Source organism: Mycteria americana, chromosome 6 (assembly GCF_035582795.1).
Source record: "Mycteria americana isolate JAX WOST 10 ecotype Jacksonville Zoo and Gardens chromosome 6, USCA_MyAme_1.0, whole genome shotgun sequence".
Classification (NCBI taxonomy): Eukaryota; Metazoa; Chordata; class Aves; order Ciconiiformes; family Ciconiidae; genus Mycteria; species Mycteria americana.
The window spans coordinates 51,449,924-51,473,504 of record NC_134370.1 but is presented as its reverse complement, the minus strand read 5'-3'; the positions used below and the strand labels follow the sequence as shown (position 1 = coordinate 51,473,504).

The 23,581-nt window shown below is 42.8% G+C and overlaps 1 protein-coding gene across 8 annotated transcripts in view; it reads left to right on the top strand.

Moving 5' to 3' along the window:
- Positions 1 to 17,007: 17,007 nt before the first annotated feature.
- TLN2 (talin 2) overlaps positions 17,008 to 23,581 on the top strand; it is a 221,293-nt gene continuing 214,719 nt past the window's right edge. For 2 of the 8 annotated variants that reach the window (XM_075505791.1, XM_075505788.1), the window contains exon 1: positions 17,440 to 17,508. The gene's annotated coding sequence lies outside the window, so the exon portion shown is untranslated. Of the gene's footprint in view, positions 17,110 to 17,424; positions 17,509 to 21,756; positions 21,843 to 23,581 lie in introns of those variants that run through there. The other 6 variants (XM_075505789.1, XM_075505793.1, XM_075505792.1 and 3 more) reach the window with 6 other exon arrangements.

Genomic DNA, 23,581 nt, shown 5'->3' with positions numbered 1-23,581 from the left:
GCAGATAACAATCATAACTTCCTACTACTTGATGTTGTGACAAACACAGTTCTGAGTTATCTGGGGAGAAATGAATCACACTATTGCAAAAGCCCAGAGCTGGCCATGCTCACTGAAGTAATGGCTCTTTCCTCTTGGGGAGACACACTGAAATACACAGGCTTACGTGAGGTGTACGCACTGGGCTCTGGTAGCAGAATCTAGTCTGCACCACGCTATTAAAATCTCCACAAAAACTTGAGAGCTGTTCACTGTTGACATGGTTCCAACTAATAAGTATAAACAAAAAGCACCTTACTTAATGGGATTTTTTTGGTTTTATTTTGGGATTGGTTTCCCCTCAAACATTCTACATCAAAAAAACAGAATTAGTGATAAGCATAGCTTCCCTGTTAGAAAGGCTGTACTTTAGTGTTGGGTAGGGGAATACTTACTATTCCCTCATTGAATTGCTGGGCAGAAGCAGTGTCTAAGCACACAAGAAACATCTGCAAAACCTGTCCAAGAGCCAGAAAGGGATTTCAAGTTGTGAGACTGGTAGGCACTGTTGCCCTGTGGCCAAGTTTTCTGAAGCAGTATAAATTTCCTTGCAAAACTATAAAGTTGTCCACAGTCACTAATGCATAGAAAATCTAATGCCATGCTCTCCCTTTCCTTTTTTCCCCTTGTCTAATATCTTTGCTATTTCAAACTGTAACCAGTTTATAGCTGTTTTCCCAGCACTCGCTGCTGTTGCACATCTCCAGTCACATGCGGCTGGAGAGTATCTTGTGATAGGCTGGGCTGTACCTGTGCTACAGTGCTGGACCTCTTCCCGACAGTGGGACAACCTGGCTGGCACCGGGGGCAAGGTTTGGACACCTGAGTGGACTCTAAGCTGATTGGGATTTCTGCTTTCCTTCAATAAGATTTAAGCCATATAGCTCAACAAAAAGTGCTTACGGTTGTTTTCAAGGAGGCAAAGTACAAAGGAGCTAAGTGTGTAGTGACAGAGTTGCAGATGTATTTAGGCACTTAGTGATGTGAACAGACACTTGATAATGGCTCTTTAAATGAGATTCTTAACAGCATCTAAATTATGTGGCTTGCCCTTATAGCTCAGGTGCTTTTACAGTCTGCACTACCTACAGTAGTCTATCTACCTAGGCAGTTACATGCCTTCCTGAATTCAGCCCCTTAACAGTTCAGCTCTCACTGAAACCTATAGCAAAACATGCACTGATTTCAGTCACGTGCCATGCCCCCAGCTACATCTAGTCAAATAGCCAGCTACCTCCAACCCCTTCCCCTGACTTCTAGACAGAGATGCACCTCACCCAACCTTCTCCATTTCTGAGTATTGTAATGTGAACATCAGTACTTACTGAAAAGACACCAAGATGTCCCACATAAGCTAGGGCCAATTCCAGCCATTGACCAGGAAGCATGGAAAGCCACAAAATCCTCAGCACCTAGGCTTTGGCCCCCTTGGTATATGAGCAGCATAACCTTTGAGACCTCATGATTCAGCTATGTGTTCGCATGTATGGACTCTGGTGACGAGAAGAGATTGAAGGGGGCAATCCCTGTCAAAGCCTTTTGCTTTACCACTGAAATGACAAGTGTTACAGGGTTAAATTTTTTCCTTAAATTCCAGTGAGAAAACCAGTTACTGACATGGAACATCACAGAGCTGAGCTAAAATTAAACTTTGGGGTGAAATTACAAGTTATTCTATGGATCAAGACTAAATGATTTATGTTCATCATTTCAGTTTCCATTAATTCCAACGCAGTGCAACAGGATGGCATCTTGGAATCCAATTTCCTCACTAACGCCAGTCCTTCACATATTCAGAGGTATCTTGATTTTATTCAAGCACTTACAAAGTCACTGCTGCATTTTCATTTGGCCTTCATTTCCCCTTTTGTCACTGGAAGAAGGAATTTTTTTTCCATTTGGGTTGAGCTTGAAATCTGACTTATGGCTTATCAACATTGTATTTTTGCTTTCCCAGATAACGGAAAAGTGAGTCACATTGGAGGTCTGATGTGGGTCTGTAGGATGGGGAATGAGGCAGTATATCATTTAAGATGGCTGTATTGAGGGCACGCTACCTACCTTACAAACAGGAAAGCGGTAGTGATCCCTGCTTGTTTCATGAGGCAGGCTGCATCCTGGGTTGACCCCTTGCTGCATGTCACCCTTAATTTTGTGAAACTCAATAAAACATTCAGTTGAGACGTGTGCATATGCCCCTCCTGTCTGAGAGTGGCATTATTTCAATACTTTGGAATCATTTTCCCTATACCCAGCAGTGCTTCCACACAAGGGCACTATGATCATGCAAAACCCTGGCTGCTCTTATTAGCTCACAACAGACTGCAGTCTCAGCTTTGGAGAGCTTTCAGCTGAGCAAACGGAAATCTGCCTTACCAAAGTGCAATGCATAAAAAGAGGGGAAAGCAGGGGTGAAAATAAAGTGTAAGATTATTTCATATTGTAAATCTTAACACAAAAAGGCTGCTCCTGCTTACAGCTAATGTGCTCAATTACATGAAGAGACTGGGTTCTAGAAGGAGCCATGGCCATATCAGCTTACTCCTGCAGTTACTCAGATAAACTGGTAGACCAAATACCAACTTCTACTTTCTGTTTTTGGCAAATCCTCCGAGACCAATATCTGCCTCACAAAAAGGAGATATAACCATTGCAAACATATGCAACAGGTGCTGCTCAACCACGTCCAATTCACAGGCTGCCAGTGATGTCCCTTTTACTATCGCCTAGGCAAAGGGGCAGATGTCCCTTTTGCTGCGTGGTTAGGGCACAGAGATCTGTGGTTACCACTATGGCACAGATGACTCCACATTGTAGCTGCAAAGCTGCACTGCACAGCCTTCCCCTCCTCCTCCTCCCTCCCCTGTTCAACTCCCTGTGTCAAATCAGTCTGTGCAACAGAAGTGCACAAGACTACATTATGTTAACAAGACTGTGGAAGGTAGGTAACTGGAGTATCAAAATATTTACAAAATGTATTCCAGGTTCCTAAACCTGTAAGTGAAGTACAGTTACAAACACTTTCCCCACATCTGTTATTCTTGGGCTGCAGTATATTATGATGAAAAAGTTCAGTTTGGGCAGGTAACAAGTAAAGAAATCTCTCACATTTTTAGTGAATCATTGCCTTCAACAAGGGACTTAAGGAAAATATCTGTTTTTTCCTTTCTACTTGCTCCCTACCCCCAAACATGCACAATACACAAGAAACTAAAGTCATGTTTCCTAGGGAAAGATTGAGATATCTGCAAAGCTTGCATGCCAGCCTCTGAGGGCAAAGGCTGGCACTGACAGTGGAAAGCACACTACAGAGCCTGTTCTGTTGCTGCAGGAGAGAAATTTCTTCCTCCCTAGGTGATGAAAAATATTTATATTCATAAAATTGAAACAGTTAAAGTAACACTAAGCAGTAAATTCAAGCAGAACTGCTAGGGTAAATTCATATTAGGATAAAATTGAATTAAATACTTAAGGGATACAAAACATTTCTAGGCAAGCTGTGTTTCTAATTTGTACGATATCTCTAGTTTGGCACTGTTACATATTATTGAAGGAATGCTGAAATCATCCCTAAGGCAGAATGGTTACATTTAATAGTACCGTCTAGTACTGCTTGCTGTAATACTTCAACTGCCTGACTCTATAAAATGATCCTGGCAGCCTCAGCAGTAGTGAATGAATAGCCCAGCACATTGTGTCACGTGGGTTGCAGTTCCCAGATCTCTAGAAAATACCGGATAAAACACAGTAATTATTCCTGTGATGTAACTGTTGCTTCAGCGCCATGCCAGCCATTTTTAAGATTCCCTAAACACTTGCACAGAGAGAGTTGATGTCTGGCAGGCCAGGGGTCAGATACTATCTTATCTTATGGCCTTAGCTCAGCAACACCTTTAAGTTACTGCTTTGCCGCAAAACAGGGCTCTGCCTGGTCACTTCACTGTGTACTTTCTCCTTGTCAGGAAAGCAATGATGCTAGTGCTCATAAGCAAGCTGTTGTAAGGCCTAATCCTGCCCCATAGACGTCAGCAGGACTTGCGCCATCAACTTCAATAGGTGCAAGATCAATCAGTAAAGGACAGATTTTTCACAGATAAGGCGTAGATTAGCAGGACTTGTGCTGATTTTCAAAAATGCAACAAGCGTCTATTGGCCTTTTTAGGTGACAGGTACCTTTAGGAAACTGGTCCTTGCCTATTGAACTGGTTTTTTCCTCCAAGAAAAAGGATGCCACTATAGACCTAACTGATTTTACCTTTTCATTACTGCCACATTCCCAGCTCTTAGCTATGATGCTGTTGCTGAGGCATTCAATCCTGATGTTAGCTGCTGAATCTGGGCATAGAAAAAGAATCAGTGACACACAGTGCTTTGTCGGAGTGGTAGAAAGAGGCAATGCAAAGAAATTGTGACAAGCAGGAAAGGGATCTAAAGGTGCCACTAGTTACTGAAACTCTGGGAGAAATAAATTTAACAAAGTGGATTTTTTTTTGAGCATTGTAACATGTAGATCAATTGACTACACATTTAACCACATGGATGAGTTATCCCCAGATACTGAATGCTGTACATGTGGCACTTCAGTGTCATTCCTCTAAGTGCTATAGTGAAGGACAACTCATTTTTGCCCCTGGCATGGCAACATTCCTGCCAAATCCATCAACATTTGTCTCACTTAGAGGTAGCTGCACCTAAAATTGTGCAAATAAATCTCTGTTGTATTTATTTAGATATTTGGAAGAATCTGCAATCTGGACACCTATACAGAAATTCACATCTCTGGCCAGTTTAGTGGCCACAGAAGAGATCATGCTTCTGGGCAAGGGAAGAGTATTCCATCTCATAAAGCCCAGAAGACAGAAATGGTTGGATGTGTGCCACAGGAGAAACTTATTCATTGGACTCAGGAACAATTGGAGACATTATTATCGTTCTTCCTGGATAGAACTGTGGAAAAGTAAAAGCAACACTTATTAACGAGATGATTATTCATAGACTGTCTTTATCCCTCGCTTCCTCCACCAATTCAAAATTGGCTGCTTCTAGGCCCCTTCACAAAGCCTCACAATAACACAAGAGTCTTCTCTGCAACTTTGACATCTGGAACAACTCTCCTGTATTTCTCCATCTTGCCACTTCTCCTTCTGTCTTCAGACCTCGTAAGAGTCCACAGCTTGCTGCTCTGCTGGAACAGCTGATTTTCCTCAATTGTTCTGCTAACCTTTCACATTTCATTTCATGTAGGTCTAATTATTTCATCTGTCTATAAATATCTGACACCACTCATAAAACAGTTTTATCTGAAGGTTGGTTGTTTTTTTTCTTTAAACGGTACCTGTCTGATTTATGTAAAGCGGCTAATGGGTAATTGTATACATTTTATTTGGAAGGCACAGTGAATGAAAGCCAACCACCAGAGCTGGCTCAAGGCTTCTTATCAGCACAAGCAAACTAAGTTGTGCTGCTGTGAGGATGAAGTGCCTAAGCTACACCCAGAGCTGGCTTTTTCTGCCACAGAAAAGTGAACAGGATCCAGAAAAGGCTCACATGCCCCATTTTCCCAAAGTAGCTGCTGTTTCATACATTCTCATCCCCTCTGCCAGCAGCAGCAGCTGCCAGTCTAGTTTTCAGGGCTCTGCCAGGGCCCACTCTGCCATCCCTATTGCTGCCTCCTTTGCCTGTCCCTAGATCTAGCCCTGTCAAGCACCAAGAGATTAGCCTCGTCCAAAAGTAAAGAAAAATCCCAACCTCAACTCTGCCTATGCTTTCTACCTATGTATATACCTTCATCTCACTAGAAATTATTTATATATCAATAATCTTGCCTGCAAGGTTGAAATAGAAAATTATGTACATCTTTATATATGGTATGTGCCAGTTTCCGCCTTGTGTGTATTTTAACTCTTAAAATCTACAGCATTATGTTAAAAAAAAGACACCTCTGCCCAAATTGCAAAGGTCACTACTACTAATTGCTTCTCTCTGGTAAATAAATTAGGTAGGCAAGTACATGTACATGCATGTTTGCACAGACACCTACTCCATTCAAAAGGGAATGTACTTGTTTTGTGCTTTATTTGAATGATCAAATTGTTGCAAAGCCACTTGAAAAAAAATACAAACTATAAAGCCGGATATGCACAATGCAGGGTGTAGAATGGTACGTAAGGGCCTAAGCATGCCCCAAGTTCCCATTAAGATACATGCCCCAGTGAAGTCTAAGCTCATGCTTCATGATTAAGAAAGATTTACTATACTTTAAAAATCCCACAACACACTCCCTGAGCACAAGGCTGGAGTGATATGAGACCTTGTACTGCTCCTCTGTTATGGGATACCTTTTTTTTCTTAGCAACTGACCACGAAATGCATAATAGTTCACATTCACGTGCAATATATTCCAGCAAGGAAAGCATCAGGGATTTATCCATACAAAAGTTGTAGAGCTGATGCTTTTGCTGTGCTCTCATTCCCCCTTCCTGCAAGATGAGGAGGGAGAGCATATAATACAATGAAGACTAACCCATTCTGGAAGGAATGCAAGCCTGCACTGAAACAGTGAATTTTGCCCTTGAGGTGATGAATACAATCAAAGAACAAACCATTTTGCAGAATTCATTACATCTGTGGAAAGAAATCCATGGGTCTGTTTTCCAGAGTTGGGACAAGCTGTCTCAGGTCCATCTTTGCAAAGTGCTGGGTCAGCTCTGGAAAGGAAGGTGTGGCTTGGCAGAAATAGTAAAGCTGGTTAGGGAGTAAGGAAAAACTGCCAAATCCAGAAGTCCCGATTACAATTAGTAGATGTAATAGACTCTTCTGAGATATTTAAGATGGAAGAGAAAAGATTAGAGAATGTTTAGCCCTGTTCTAATGCATGTAGTTACATCCTCCAGTACATTAGCTGCCCCAGGGCACCCCACTTCATTTGCACTACAGAGGCAGCAGAAAAGGGATGGAAACCGTCCCTTTCAGGGACTAACGTCCAGAGAAGGGGGTTGATGCGCACTACAGGGTTAGCAGTGTGGCTTCCTATAGAAATACAAGGGACGTGCTTGAAACAGAGAGGATGGGAGAAGGAGCAATGCCAGCCATCCTTGGTTTCCCACCACCCAGCAGGAGGCAGGGCAACTGAACATAAGTGAGGCCAACCCTGAATGCTAAAATGTCCCAAAAAACCCAAAAAGTACAAAGATGCTTACAGCTAAGCATAAAATTAACAGTCAGGGCTGTTACGTTTATGTTCCGTCCAGAACTCAGGCATGCCAAAAGTAGTACAGTTCACATTAATAACTGCTGTTATCAATTAAAAAAGGCTGTTAAATCATTATTGACTTAATACATCAACAAGAGACCACAACAATCAAGAGGTTTATTGATGAAGTCACAGAAAAGGCAGCTTACTTTTGAAGCAGCCTAAGATAAGGATACATAGAAAACAAAATAAAGGATGCACTGATTTATTTTTTTTATAAAATTATTCCATGCAATTTATATTTTTATAGTAATTGTGTGCTGTCAGTGATTTCATATGAAGAGTGTGAATTTTTCATTTTACTGAGGGAAGATCTAATTTGCTATTCCCATGGGTGAAAAGCTGATTATGTATGAATTTGATAATCAGAAATGATTAATTACTTGGTTGAGAACGTTAGTCTTAGAAACCGGGTTGGGTATGCACAAACAACAAGATGTGCTCTGATTAGAGGAGGAAGCAGAAATAATTGCACTAGCACAAATATCTGTAAAATGCCTCTGCAAAAAAGAATATCACAAGACCTAGACATCATTTAAAAAGTTAAATACAGGCCATCCCGATATGCACAGAGAACATGCACACAGGTAGAGGTTGCTTGCTCAGCACTAATAGACAAGGACTCCACTTGCACATTTACCCTTAAGATAAATTATGCAAAAGTTATGAGTTATGTATAATTATACTCTCCCACTTAATGTCCGGAGTGGCTCTTTTCTTCCCACACAGTCCTTGTACAAGCTGATCTACTTCATCAGGTTTTTATAATATTGCATTCTTCACCCATTTGGATAGAGTTGGGTAAACTGACTTAAGACATTACTGTAGAAGACAGACTACAAAGAACTTACTGCCCTCTTTATAGTAACTCCTTTTGTCCCCCGAAGTTACTGATTGTCTAGTTCTATGCAGCCACTTTGTTTATGGAGCAAAATTCCATCCATGTATTGGGATCTATTTCAGAGCTCCTCAGCCTATTCAAACCATTGGCACCGGCAATGAGGAGTAACTTCCCTTGTCTTCCACCCCCCTTTTTTCTCAGACATTAGATGAGTATTTGTCAGCAATACAAGATGCTGCTGTTGAGCAAATACACTAGCATATTTCTACCACACAATAACCTATGTTTGTATGCAGGTATACTGCTTAACAAAAAGAAAAAGAAAGAGAACTTCCCTGCTTCTCCTGTTTGAGGAGGCCTCCGGATTTGGTTCACATACTAAAAAAATAATAAGAGACACAACAGGAATCCAAAGATCTAGGAAGAAATCCAACCAGATTCTCATAGGGTATGGGAAGAGCTATTTTAAAAGGCCAGCAACCTGGTACAGCAGAAGTAAGCACTCAGCAGGGCTTCCCTCTTCCTGTGGAAAAAGCCAGAATGGTAAGCCTTTGCAGAACATACAAGCCCACCTGCCCATGCTCACAGCTCCATGCTCGTTACACCCGCTTACAGCACCCACTCAAATTGCTATGCATCAAGTAAGGTACGAGGATGAGGGAAAGAAACAGAAACAGGGAAGGGAGAAATGGACTGAAGAATGAATGTAGGCGGCTTCCCATCAGCCAAGATGACCGATGTCTTCCTGTGCTCTGCCCTACCACGTGCCTTACCTTAGAGGTAACCATCCCAAGACACATCTCCATCTTCCTGTGATTTAATTCCTTGGCTTATCCAGTAGAGATCAATAATTGCAGCAGTGCTGGCCGCCTGCAGAAGCCTGGGGCCATGCCATGGAAATCCCTGTGTGACCATAAAGAGAACACAGCAATTGAACGGGAGGCACAGGAAGGAACAAAGCTTATCTAATACTTCAGCTCCACAAACCTGAAGTAGTGCTAAAGTAGCACATGGCCCCAAAGCTGATACTCTGGGATGTTTTTCTTAAGTGAAAAGTTTGCAAATAAATATTGATTTTGAAGAGTTATACTGTTTGTACACATGAAGTTTACCCTGTGGGCCCAGATGTTAGCGCTTTAATAAAGACACACATTAGAGGAGACTCGCAATAAAGAATAGTGTGACTGCCGCCAATTTTTCTTTGGCAAACCTCCAGCAGGAAATAATCCTGTGTCAACTATAGCTCTCTCCTTTGGTACCGCACAGACTCAGACAATGCATCTGTTGGATTCATTTAAATATGTCCAAGTCTGTGTTTCATTGTTTTAAAGCATCAAAGACTTTTGCTGTTATAAATCATAACAAATAATCAGTAATTCTGAACAATAAAACCACATGATAAAAATGAGGTGCAGCTGTTGCCAGTCATTGAAGGAGACTGTAAAAGAGAAAGGAAACAGGGTTACGTACATTATACTGCATGTTATCTAAATTATTTTTTTGAAGACAAGGTGCTAACAACATCTCATTTTAAAGGTGAAGATTTTTCTATAACACTGAATCACCATAGTTAAAAAAAGAGCAAAAATGACTCCTTATTCCAGCAACAAACTTAATGTATTGTAACATCTGGGGAGCCAGGGAAACAGCAATGTATTTCCTAAAATACCTGGCATTGCTCCAGTGCTTTATCAGCACCCTTAAAATACAGGCAATTGAAAAAACACCATTATTGCTGCATGAAACGAATTTCAGACAAAGCAAAAAGTTCAACATAATTCCATACCAGTCACATCTGATTTGGATTACTCTGTACAATACCCAAGCAGTTTAGAAGACTAAATCCTATTTTCAAAACTATAATACAATATTTCCACGTGTACTTCATGCAGCAAACTTTATGGTCTGTCTTTGGATATAGACAAGAAAGAAAACTAAATAAAGGGCCAAACTTTTAAAAATAAATGCTAATTTAGTAGGTGCTTTTAAAAACAACCAGAAAAAGTGTGTATATTTATACACAGGAGTATCTGGAACCCAAAGACTCTGTATTACTTACTGTTCATATTGAGAATTATAACTTAACTAGACACATGTGGGTTTGTGGACAACAGTCCTCATGTTTACTTTCTGAATCTTCCCACAGCAGTTTTGAAAACCTGGAAGTGTTCATCAGACCAGAATGTAGTTCAGCTGCAATCATTTATGTTAAAATATGTTTGTCAGAAGCCACAGGGGGCTTGTAATCAAAAGGCAACTTGGGTTGCCTTCTGAGGGACAGCATTACAGAAAACATTGCTGTTTGGGAGTTAGAATTTTTCTGATGATACAAATACCATGCTTAAGGGCAGCCAGACTGATTGAGGGGATCAATTTATGACCCTTCCACTCTGGGTACTATGTGGGATAAAACTGAGAGGGATGCTACTCTTGTTCTTAGTCTCCTGACCTCCCACATTGCCAAATCTGTGTCCCATTAGCTTTGCTGGGACTGACATTTTCTGTGGGAACCAGATCCAAGTTACAATCCTATCCTTCATTCTCTTTGAGCTCTTGAAACTCCTGTTCCCTTTAAGATGAGGTACCAAAACATCTCATTTGTTTTCTGCAGTCTCGGTCTTGAGTGTTCCATACCAAAAATGTTAACTCTATAAACTTGTTCTCTCATTTAGAAATGGCTGATCGATTTTCTGCAGATATAACAACTAACACACAAGAAAAATACAGTCTCAAAGAGAAATTGTATTTTAGATGGTAATGTAACTACAGAACTAAAAAAGAATTTGATAAGATCAGCTGATCCTGCATTGACAGACATCAGTCAGTGCCTTGTCTTTTCATGATGACTAAAATTAGCAGAGTTAGGAAAAAATCAGTAAGGTCATGACAAGATTGCTACAACTGTCTGCGTGACCTTGAATACTGTAAGCCTGCTAGTATGAGATGAGAGGGAGATGATCCCTTCAGTTACTTAATTTCTTTGTTAAGGGTAGCAGACCAAAGATTTTTTCTAATAAATTAATTTCTGGAAATTACTGCACAAATCTGAACAGTAAGATTCAGCAATGCTATAATGTCTCTTTATAAAAACTTATTTCTATATGGAATTGGATCTTTATATGTTAAGTGGGGCCAGTGAGAAGTTTACTGGAAGGTCCAATTATTACAAGAATGAAAAAGCCGATGCAAAATAAGAACACAGCTGTTATAACACAGTGATGCTGTGCTTTTTGTGTAGCGCAGTGGTATGGAATAGATAGGGAAGGTGGATGTAGTCTAACTGGAAAAAAAACCCACAGGAGCAGTGTTTGCACAAGGCAGGCAGTAAAATTGTTACCCCAAACTCTGCTTTCCCCTCATATACCTAGGGTCTTCACTGAATGTGTTTAACATGAGATATGGTATATGCTATCTTACACCCACTGATGGATACCTTGCATCTACAAGTGGAGGTGAGTAATGGGGAAGAAAATCAGAACTACCCCTATTCCTCTATGCCTTCTCCACCTGTAGCACAAGGACCTTTTGCTGCCACTGCCTCTCAGCTCAGGGAGGTCTTGGGATGTTGCCCAAAAAGGTGGGGAGAAGGTAGTGACTCTGATAAAGTCAAATGGCAGCAATGTGACTAAAGGTAGCAGAGACACTTAAGTAGTCTTTGTAAAGCCCATGAACTGCCCACAATACCAGGTACTACAGTATCAAAAAGACACCCTTTGTGCATTCTTCAAACTAGCAGAAGTAACCTCTGCAGTTTAAAACACCTGTGAGTACTCCTGGAAGAGAGTTTTAAGAATCCAGAATTGGAACAAACTGAAGAAATGGCCCAATGTCAAGGAACTCAGTTAATAGAAAGAGGTTCAAAGAGGAAAGAAAAAGCCCATATACAAATACCAATCAGAAAATAATCAGCTCAGTATCAGAATAGCAGAAGTTATCTATAAGGCTAATTTGATTTGCAAATGAAAGCTAAAAAGCCAATACAGAGGGCTGCACCAGATTTTGAAAGGCATACATAAAATTGTAGTTATCCATAGGAGAGTGCAGGAATCCCAAAGAAATTAGTAATCTTTTCAGGATCACCTAAATAGGTGTTAGTCAAGCAGAGGAAAGACAAAAAGTTGATTCTTCCAATTATAAAGTTATAATTTCAACAAATATAAAGTCAGAATCATGATCCATTTGTCTACCATGACCAAAAAGAACAGTACAATAAGAAATCATCTGAATTAGCACCACAAATCTGGACTGGGTCCTTGAAGAAACTTCCTAGTAAGGCTGGTGGAACACCAGAACCAGCTACATAGAGATGCTGCAGCATCTCCTGGCCTGATGATTTTAACAAAGAGGTTAAGCAAACAGCAGTGCTGTAGGACCTACACACCTTGCCATTGTGCAGAAAGTTGGTTTCTTGGATCTCTCTCAGCCCTACATTTTTGTGCCTGTACAATTCATTATCACCTTGCATGTTATGAGGAGCACCTCAGGTATCTCTGAAGACATTTGCTAGGTCTCCTTCACATGTCTTTCAAACTTTCTTTTACTACAGCACTTTAAAGTAACAGACAATATCTTAGGCTACTGATGCATGGAAACAGAAGTATGTGATGCTGGCCACTAACACTCCCCATCTGTCTCATTCAATCTGCTGTTCCTTACAGCATAGTTAGGTAGTAAGCTCTTCAGGGCAAGCAGTGAGCTTTTATTCCATGTTTACTTAATACCTAGCAAAATTAGATCTTCTACAGTGATAACACAAAAATTAGCAAGATTATTAGAACAATAAGGAATACATAAGTACTATAACAATTTGAGAACTTAGTTTGTACCTTAGCCTCTATCTGCCAGGGAGCAGCAAGGGCTGGCTGCTTCCTACAGGATGGGAAATTGTGAGCCACATACAGTAACACAGACCAGAAGCCATCCTACAGTACCCAAGCAAGGGGAAGAAGACAGGTATTGGGCTAGGAAACAGTTTCAACCAAGAACCCAGATCATTAGAGAGGTTCATGTCAATAAAGCATATACAAGGTGCAGCCAGGAAATCAGCCCACAGATCAGGATGATGCCTAGTGAAGGTAACCAGGGTCAGACACAGTCTAGTAGTCTCCACAGCAGGTCCATATACAAGGCAGGTTCAAAGTCAGACCAAGAACTCAGTCTGAAGATCAGAATCTAAATCAGCAGAGCCCTTAACTAAAGACAGACAGTCCTACAGCCTAACTCACCCAGGGGCTAAAGACCCAGGGCTGAGCTTATATGGAGCTCCTGGGCCCATGGACAGAGGGTGTGGGTGGAGGCCCCAGGTGAGGTTGGTCAGGGCAATTAAGGGCTGTTAGTGCACTCAGAACCATTATAATATTACTGCCTGCTAATGCTAAAGTAATAATGACAGTGCTGACTTTTGCCTAACATTACTCATCAAGGATAAGTTTGACTCATTATAAATGCCATTTTTATAACTATGTGTCTTAAATTTATCTTTCAAAGCCTTCTAATGTAGTTATTAAAGTAGTCTGGTCACACACACAGAATCTAGTTTACATGCTTGGGTATGATTTATGCTGCATTTAAATGGACCTGTTCTGAGATAGCAATTTAAAATGTATTTGAAATGACAGATGAGAAAACTGTTTATAGCATACTTCATTGAAGGCCCCTGCACACACACTTGACTAACTTCTAGTTCACCCAAAACGTCAGTAAATATGCCAGTATTGCTGTCACCCACAGGCTATTTTAAGTACCAGAGTCCTAAAATAATTTCAGTACAAGGATTAACAAAAGGCTATGAACAAGTAGGACAGCATTTATGGATAGTTTGTGTAGATGTTTCGTGCCTCTGTTTGGGGGGATTGCTTAACGTCTGCCTCCCAAGCTGAAAAAAAAAAAGATGTCCCCAACCTTACTGTCCCACCTGGCAAACCACTAGGGAACGTCCCTGATGTTCACAAACCCATTTAGCTTCATAGAATGAAACGTCGTAGAAACGCTTCATAGGAACGCTTCGCTTCATAGAAACGCTTCAGCGAACGTCCCATTTCGCTTCATAGAAGCACATAACGTTGTTGTAGTTCTTGCTCTGACAAAGCACACTTACCCGTAAAGCTCTGGGGTTTAGTAATTAGGAGATCAAAGATAAAGTGTTAGAACAGCTGGGATGGAAGGAAAACGTAACCTCAGAAGTGGTCAGATGCTCAATAGAATGTCTTAATTTTAAAATGTTCTCTGAATATAAATAAAGCCTAGAAATGTTATATTCTTAAAAAAAAAAAAAGTTATTTTTCCACTCCGTCACAACAAATCATAAACAATACCTGTCACAGCTGGTAACTGCAACCAGAGTCTGATTTAATCTCAGGAGATTATTATGCCACGCAGATACTAATATCTCAAAGTCTGCAGCTATGACTGGTAAAATCAGTTTAACAAGGAAACCAGTGGCAGACTGAATAGAAAAGAAATGAAAGCCCAAAACTTCTGCAGGAATGCTAAAGAAGTTTTGGATTATGCAAGTACATTGATGTAGGTGCTTTCAGGTTCATCTATACTGTGACTATTTTTTTTTCAAGGGAAATGCACCTACCTGCAAATTTTGGTAAGTTGAAATAATGCAAAGGAACCAGGAAGTTATATTTCTGTTCTCTATATCCACTGTACTGCCACAAAAATACGGATATTTCTCATTACTGAAATAACAAAAGCTGGGTCCTCAAATGACAGATTGACAGGATACTTCATTTATCACTGTAATAGTATTATCATGGATTGTTACTGCAGAACCCAGGTGTGTGCTCAGACCCCCTTGTATGTGGTACGATGCAAACAGAGAAAAAAAAAGCTGGTTTGTGCCCCAAAGCAAGTCACTAGCTGGGTACAAAGGGAGGTAGTAAATGTGTCCAGACACACAGACCTACTGGGAGTAGCAAGACACAGAAATGATACAGGGGAGCCTGATCTCGCCATTGCACTCCATATTGTAGTAAAATTTTGTTCTTTGGGATTGGGGGGTATTTTTGCTGACATTATGATAAAGAGATTTCAAAGGAGCTGTTTGGAGGGCAACACAATACAGAGGTTTAAACAGTCTTCCTGTGAACTGAGAGGAAACAGAACACAGAAATGACAAGAGCAATAGAGACTGGAATTGTGGCCTTGCATGTTATTACGTGAGAGAACACATAGGCTAGGAAAAGGTTTAAAAGTGAAGCTTATAAGGCAGAAAAAGCTAATGCAATGAAGTATAGCAATGGAATAGAAGACGTTTCTTTTGAAGCAGTGTTGCAGCCAGAAAATAGGGTAATACTGTACAAAGAGAAGAATTAAGTGATCATTATATATTTTGTAAGAGGGGAGTTTAAGTTGTATGCCGAATAGGGAAAGCCGCATTGTTGGAAGCTTATCATTATGGTGAGTAAAAGGCTAGGAAAAAAAAAAGCTGCTCTTTATGCAAAATGTTATGGCTGTTCACAGGTAACTTACATCACAAAACTACCTCTAAAACACAAGAAATACTTCCGTTATTGCTTTTTTTTAATAACAGACATGATAGTATCTCTTTAGTAACAAATATGAGAACAATAACTCATTTGTAAAACAGGTATATTGTCAAGTATTTGTAAGTTATAAAGCAAACCCTGTGTAGTCTCTTATTTTAGTCAACAGGGCAGATACTTCTTATTCCTTTGCTGAAGCTGACACAGCTCAGAGTGACTATTACGGATGTTAACATTGTGATGCTTTTAATTCTGTAGTGTGGGTATACAAGATAACCTAGTTAGTTTTTGTAGCTGCAGAATGTCTTAAACATGCCCACCAAGAAGTGTGTCAATACAAGCATAACTATGTTGGACTGTGCCAGAGTGCAATTGTACGTAAGTTCAGTGTCTTAAGGTTAAATTGTTGGAGAAAAATTGCTCTTGAGGGCAAAACCAGCTGTAGAGTGATGCACCTCTTTAATCTGGTTAAAAGTAAAAATATTTACTAATGGCTGTACTTCAGCTAAATCAGATTCAACTATTTTAATTGTATGACTTTTAACTCTCAGTTTTACTGATAGAGGCCCCAGTATATATGAAACTAATTCGCATAAGGGACTTAAGTTTGCATAACTATTTCTTTTCTCGTATTGATATCAAGATATTGGTATGGAAACCATTTACACAACTGTAACAGTAGTAGAACAGTTAAAACAATACAAGCTGTATAAGCAAAGTCCCAAGTTTCCTTTGCTGCTACAGCAGTCAATTTCTTGCTGGTGTTACTTGTAAATGCTGAGTACAACAAAACCCAGTTTGGGCAGTTTGGATTGCTTTCACAGCGTACCGACTGTATCTATGTATTTTTGTTACTTTGAAACCATCTCTGCCCACAGAGTTTTGTTTGAAGCCCCTGGGGAACGAGCGGGAGGTGCGAGTACCTGGATAACACTGACAGGGCCTGGGTGAAATCAGCGCTTCCCAGGTGTTTGGGAGGGAAAACCGCCCCGGCTCAGGGCACAGGTCTGGGCCGTGAGCTGAGATTTGCTCCAAGCGCGCGTGCAAAACTTCGGCATTTTGCTGTGAGCCCTCCGGTCGAGTATTAGCCTACCGCGACAGGGAGCTCGCCAAGCGCTGCAGCACCGCGCGCCTCCGCACCGCGCAGCACCGGCACGAGCGGCGGCAGGAGGCGCGAGGCCGCGCGCGCGCTGCCTCAGGGGCCGGGCGGGCGCCTCGCGCCTCCACAGCAGCCCTTGCGCGGTCCGCGGCGGCCGCCCGGGCGGTAGCGGCCACCCCCGCCGCGGGGCTCGCTGTGCCCTACAGCTTTATTTTCCTTCTCGCGGTAAAAAATGCTGGGCTTCTCCAGCCTTCTTCCTCCTCCTGCCTGAGGAGCCGCCGTCCGCCCGGTAACTGCTGTCTTGGACGGGCAGAGCAGGAGCGACGCTACCACATCGCCTCGGCGAGGGCCGCGGCCGGCGGAGGTGCTGCTCCCTCACACCCAGGTAAGAGGGGGCCTAAGCCCTCGGCCCGGAGAGCTAGCTGGGGTGGGGCTCCTCTCCTGCCGGTCTCTAGGCGCAGCGGAAGGCTGGGCGGGCGACAGCCGCGGGTCGCTCGGGCTGGGTGGGCGGGCGGGCGTCCCGGGCTTTCCGCGCCGTGGGCCAGGAGGCAGCACAGCGGGCCGGGCCGGGCCGGGCGAAGGGCGGTGGAGCGGTCCCGGAGTGATGACGCGCTTCCTGCCCTCCCCGGCGGGGGTCTGCGCCTGGAGTCCGCAGCGGCGGCAGCTGCGGGCGGCGGCGGAGCAGGCGGGAGCGGGCAGCAGGCGAGCGGGGGGGAAGGAAGGAAGGAAGGAAGCGAGCGGCGGGGCTTAGGCGCTTTGCAATGCTACAGTAACGCCTTTCCCGGTAGGAGCCCGCGAGGACCCCCTTGTCCTGCCCCGCCGTTGCACGTTGCATGGAGTGTCTGGTCCGTGCTGAGCCGCCGAGAGGGGGAAGACTCCGCGCAGGGCTCAGCGGCGGGAGCGCGGAGCCGCTCCGTGCCTGCAGCGGCTCAGCTGCCACTGGGTTTCGCATGTAGGCGCTGCGTTTTCCCCAGCCAGGCAGGCGGCAGCTGCCGGTCGCTGATCCCGCGGCGGGAGGCGGGAGCTGCGCTCCGTCCGGCACAGCCTCGCCCGCGCGGAGCGCTGCCCGCCCAACAAGTTGCCGGTTCCAGGGAAGAGAGCAACAGCCCGGCCCAATGCCGTGCGGGGAGCCGGGTTGCCGCGGCCCGGTAGGGGCTCTGCCGCCGGGCGGGCTGAGCCCCGAGAAGGGGAGAGCGGCCCCGGCTCACCTTCCCTTCGTCAGGAGCCGGGCCGGGGTGGGCGGGAAACGGCGGCTGCTTTGGGATTCCCCCCTGTGCCGTATAGGGTTGGTATGGGAGGGAGGTGCAGGGGCGGTCGGCTCCTGCCGGCCGCTCGCAGCCTGCCAGGGGAGCTTCGCGTGGCCGGATCGGGGGGTAGGTTTGCCCGAGGGATGGAGCTGTTCGCCGTTGGGCGCTATTGGCGACCGTGATGGAAAAACACATTTTCGCAACACGTTGCGAAGCGACGACCTCCCAAGGACGATCATGCCGCGTGTGTATATCTGTGTATCTATATCCATCTATCTGTGTATATGTCCGCCTCTTCTCACCAGACCCGTGGGACGGCTCGGGTTGGAAGCGGGTCGCAGGTCGGTCCCGTAGGGCCACCCGGGAGGGGAGAGGATGGGAGGGAAGGACGCGTCCGCCCCTGCGCAGCGCAGACGAGGATGGGTGGGCGGGTGAGTCGTGCTGCTCCGCGGCCTCCCCGTTCCCCGGGCCGGCCTGGGAGCGTGCAAGCGGCCAGCGGCTCTGGGCTACCTGCACCCGTGCAGCAGGGCTTCGTGCCAAAGCGCAAAACCTCCCTTGGTGCGAGGTGGCGGTGTGTGCTTGCAGAGGGCCTGTCCACGCTGTGGGCTGGGGTCCGCCTGCCTGTCCTGGCGCCTTTCTTCCATGCCACCCTAGCAGATGGCTGTAGGCTGCAGGGCACAGTCTTGCCTTCGGGTGACTAAAGGGCCCCGACACAGTGCCACTGCCTGGGCACTGCGAGGGAACACCTGCCTGGGAACTGGGGCCTCTGCTGTCTTTGTGCTCACCTTCTGTAGCGCTTTTGTTCTGCTGACCAGCCACTTCAATTTATTTAGGCTCTACTTTTTGTGTGTTAAAACGCTGCTGCAGTGTCTAGTTAGAAAGATAGTGGGAATGTTCATTGATTGAAAAAACTCTGTCAGATTAAACAATTGCCCACTTTCATCCAAATCTTTAAAAACTTTATTTTGCAGACCTGTGTTTTAGAGCCAAGTTTGAGCCATATTAAGTTTCAAAACAGAAAGCCAATTCTGAGTTTGAAAGTATGTTTTTTAGAGGCATCAGGAATTCTGCATTCTCAAGAGAGCCCAATAGCTATGGAAAAATGTCCATATAATTAAAAGGCAAACAAGCAACATGTTTCTGAGATTGCTCTTGCTTATGTAAAACATCACTTACTCATATGTGTATGGCAGTGTGTTGCAAGTATGAGTGCAAGCCACCGGTGTTAGTTATAAATACCTTACAAATTGTAGTAGATTAAAAGCTTTCATATCTGTTTGAGAGAATTGTCAGCCGTTCTTCCAACAGTACAGCTGTTAGCTAAGTTAACTATGAGTTAAGTTGGCTGAACTGCCTTTTCTGCTTTAATTTTCAAAACATGAAATTTTTAAGGCAGTGCCTTGAGATTGAAGGTTACCACACAGCTTGGGGGGGCGGGGAATCTCTTGCCTCTGGGAGCGCATTTCATGTGAGTTTCATAATGCCTCATTTAACTCACTGGTCACTGCAGAATTAAAGGGTTAAGTGGAATTTTCATCTGGCTTATCTGTTGGTGGCAAAATTATTGAGCTTAAGTAAGATAAGAATATTTCTTGTTTCTGGTTGCCAGTCTAAGTCTCTGGGTTAACTGTGACAAACTTGGGCAATATTTAAGTTCTGAATCTCAGTATAAAATTTGATAAAGACTAGAGCAATTTCATATAGGACACCCATTCATTTTACCATTCAAATTATAGCAGTTTACCCTGAATAATTGTCCTGTGTGTTCTGAGAATAACATCTGTTGCATGATATCATGTAATGGAATGTAGTACAGCCTAATTTAAGTTGGTTTGAAATGTTGCCATTGCACTGTAGTAGTGCCTGAGAGGGCGAGAGGTTTTTTGGTGTATGTGTGATGGATAGCTTGGTTAGGAGTAGATGATGTTGAGGAAGATGAATTTGCATTTGAAAAGCAAAGGACTAAGTAATTTTACTCTGAGCTTGATTTGTTGTACAGGTTTACTTAGACTTCTTTCATCATTTGCCAGCTAATCTAATCACTGAATTCTACTTACCTTAGGAAATGCATCTATAGTTATAACTGATCAATACAAAACGCCACTACAGCAGATTCAAGTCTTATTTTGGAGAGAGATGAGTGGGCTTGAAATAACTATCTGGCTGTGGCATAGCTTGAACTGCATGATCTTCATGATGACTTAAAATTTTTGCTGTGAAAACCTTCTCTTATTTGGTATTCTTTCTACAAAGATTTGATTCTGCCCAGCAAGGATGTTCTGAAGCATTAATATTTGGATTGTGTCACTTTATGTGCTTACCTATATAATATATATCTATTTAATCTGTGCAAATGCAAGGTCTGGGCAGCTTCCAAAAATGCCAGTACTTAATTAGTCACCACAGCTAGACAGTAATACAGACATCCACCTCCATTCCTTCTTGTGGCATTGTAGTGTCAGATAGCTGTTGGGATATCAGTGTTGTATGTTCATGAAATGTGAGCAATACCATTTGCTGAAGTATCGTTCCAATCCATAATTTTAGCATTAAAGTACCGAAAACACCATTTGAAGTAATTCTCAGCTCCTAGTCCTGTCTGAACCTCAGAGGTTTCAATAAACTGCCAAATGTGTAGGCATCCTGGCATCCTGATTTTTTTTTTTTTTTTAAATATGCCGAGTTTCTTGCTAAGAAGTTCGTATCCAGATGCTGCCTTTGCATTAGGCCATAATTAGGAAAGAAGTGTGAATGTGTTTACAGACCACTGTATCCAGCTTTCAAAAATTCTTTTTTTTCCCTGCTCTTGAATCTTTAAAAGGTTTGGCAAGTCTGCTTATGCATGTTTCTGCAGACAATAGAATACTGATGCAAATTGAGAATAGCATACAAAATGGTTGGGTGGTGTTGCGAATGGGGGGAGGCTGTCTTAATAGGCAGTATTTTGCATATTAGGTTTCATTTGTTTACTTTTGGATTTTAGTGTGTCAGTTGGGACAAATGTTCATGGTATGTAGCTGGAAATTGTAGCTTCAGGTAGTCCTGTCTGTTGGTACCTCAAGGGGAATGCAGGTTTTCGCTTCTGGGGTTCTGCTTTTGACCACACATGGTTATAAGAGTATAAATTAACTTGAACTGAAGAACTTTTGGAGGCAGGGGAGATGCAAGTGATAAAGCAGAGGTTTCTTTTTCAGAGTACCCCGGCTCTCAAGTTCCAGAGGCTATGTTAAGCAGAACAATCTAGGCTTTTGCAACTCTGTGGATGAGATTGTTATGATTATGGACATCATGTTGTGTTTTAAGCTCTTTTATGCCTTATTTTTATTGTTGTGATTAAACAATGCATTCCTTTTTGAAAGGAATGTCTGGTTGCCTTGAAGGTAGCCCAAGCTACTTAGATGCATAAGTGCTAGGCTGATCCACAGGATGCTGAAATCCTGAGTCTGATCAATGTTTAGAGACTTGTAGCCTTCTATCTCTGGGTGCAGTAAAGACATGCCTTTTGAGTGAGACTGATGTGCTTGGGGATGAGAAGGTGGCAAGGAGCCTGTGGTTAGTTTTGATGCCAGACATGTAACTGTGAACACTGAATTTTCTAGGTTTCTGTCCCTGCTAATGCTGCTGAAAACCCATTTCACGGTAGTGTCAGAGAACCATTTCCCTGGGTGCGTTGTGTGCACACATGCTTATCTTGGAATTGAGTTTGAATTAGCCTGCATACTTGAAGCAATTGTGATAACATTTTGATATTTTCCAGTTGCAAGCTGGGATTCCATCCCCAGAGATCCACCCCCTCAATTCTCAAAGCTCCAGCGCCTCTTTACCCAAGCATCTTCATAAAGCTAGAAAACACACTGACTGACTTCACAAGGTGAGGGTGATTATACAACAAGTCTCGTCTTAGAATATCTTTACAGTAGTACAGTGCTGACTTCTTACTTGTGGTCCCTTTACTTGGCAGCAACCAGTTGAATTTCTGCCAAGATGGGTCAGGCTGGCATTTGAAACTGCCTTCCTTGCATTCTCAGTAGGTAGCTCATCTTTCTGTGTTTGGGCAGCAGGAAGAAAGTGTGAACTGAAGTGAATTGTAAATGAACCTTGTGTCTTTCTATCTGGCAGCTTTTGTAAGGTTGAGGTTTCTTATTTCCATGAAAAAGTGGCATGTAACCCAAGAATAAGCAGGAGGTGCTCAGTCTTCTAAATCACAGCAAATAACAATTGAGGTGATAAAGAATCAATGGTACTACATGGGCTGTTTAGTTTTTCAAGTTGAATCACAATTTACATTTCTCAGCTGTGGGAGAGAGATTTGTTACTATAGTATATCAAAGTATTTAGTGTTTTGCTGAAGTGTTTGGCATAGTGGTGTGAGAACCTCTTAAACAATAGGATTGTCTTCAGCTTACAAAGGCCTTCAGAGTTGTGTAATGCTTTTCTTATTACATATTCTTGTTTATATTCATATAATGATCTCTCTTACCTTTCTTGGGAGTTGATATCTGCAATATGGTAAATAACCCTTTGTTTCAGCTACCTTAAGTCTCACTTATACTGTGGTTTGTTTACAGTGGTCGTATGTACTAGTGGGAAAGTTGTGATTTTTCTGGAATGTGAGATTTAAAGTTCAGGTATAGATGACAAATATGCGAGCATAAAACAGTTTCAAAAACTTACTGATAGTAAAAATCAGGCTTGAATTTGTACAGGTGGAAATGTTAATTAGCCTTAAAGGCATTTATGGCAAGTACCTTTTACCTTTGTTCAATTTAAATGTGCCAAATGCTGTGTAGCAGGAAACAGCAAGGTGGCACTTGGTAGAGAGAAGGGAAGCAGCAAAGGCAGGTTGTGAATGTCTGACAGAAATTGTAATCCCTGTTGAAGAAAAGACCTATGGTAATCTAATGGGAGGGATTGTGGCAGGAATGTGGTGGTGGTGTAGGACTGAAGCACATAATGCTTAGACACAATAAAAATGTTGAAATACCAGGACAGAGTCAAAATTTAGCAATGGGGCTACAAATGACTATATGAATAGATGAGATCAGGAAGACAAACTTGAATGCTACAGTTCCCTGTAGCCTGCAAGTTTTATAATTCTTCCTTGTAATTTTCTCATTTTTGACTAAAAGATTTTCTTAGATTAATTTTTTGTTGCAGTATAAGGAAACATCTCCTGTTGGCAAGGAGGTATCTGAACTATCTGGGGAAAAGATCAAGTGGGAGCCACTACTGCCCAGCAGGAATGCAAGGTCAAGCAGAAGGACCCAGTGGCACATCTCCTAGGTCAGGGTATCACTAAAGACACTGTTACAGGGAGGTAGAGATAAGTGTCCAACTTCAGTTTAAAACAGCAAAGGCTATGGGAAATGAGCTCACTCTCTTGTGATGTTTGAAGTACTGTTTGGAAATGTTATGTGCAACAGCTGACGATGTACAGACCCCAAGCAAGAACCCAAGATCTTGTAGTATGTACCAACCCTGAAAAATATTCATTTGTTTTTTAATTGAAAAAAAAAAAAAATCAGTGGCTGCATTTGCAGTTCTGAGTAAGGTCCAGATCAGCCTGATTGTAGCTGGATTGCATGTTCAGCTGCACTGGGATACTAACCA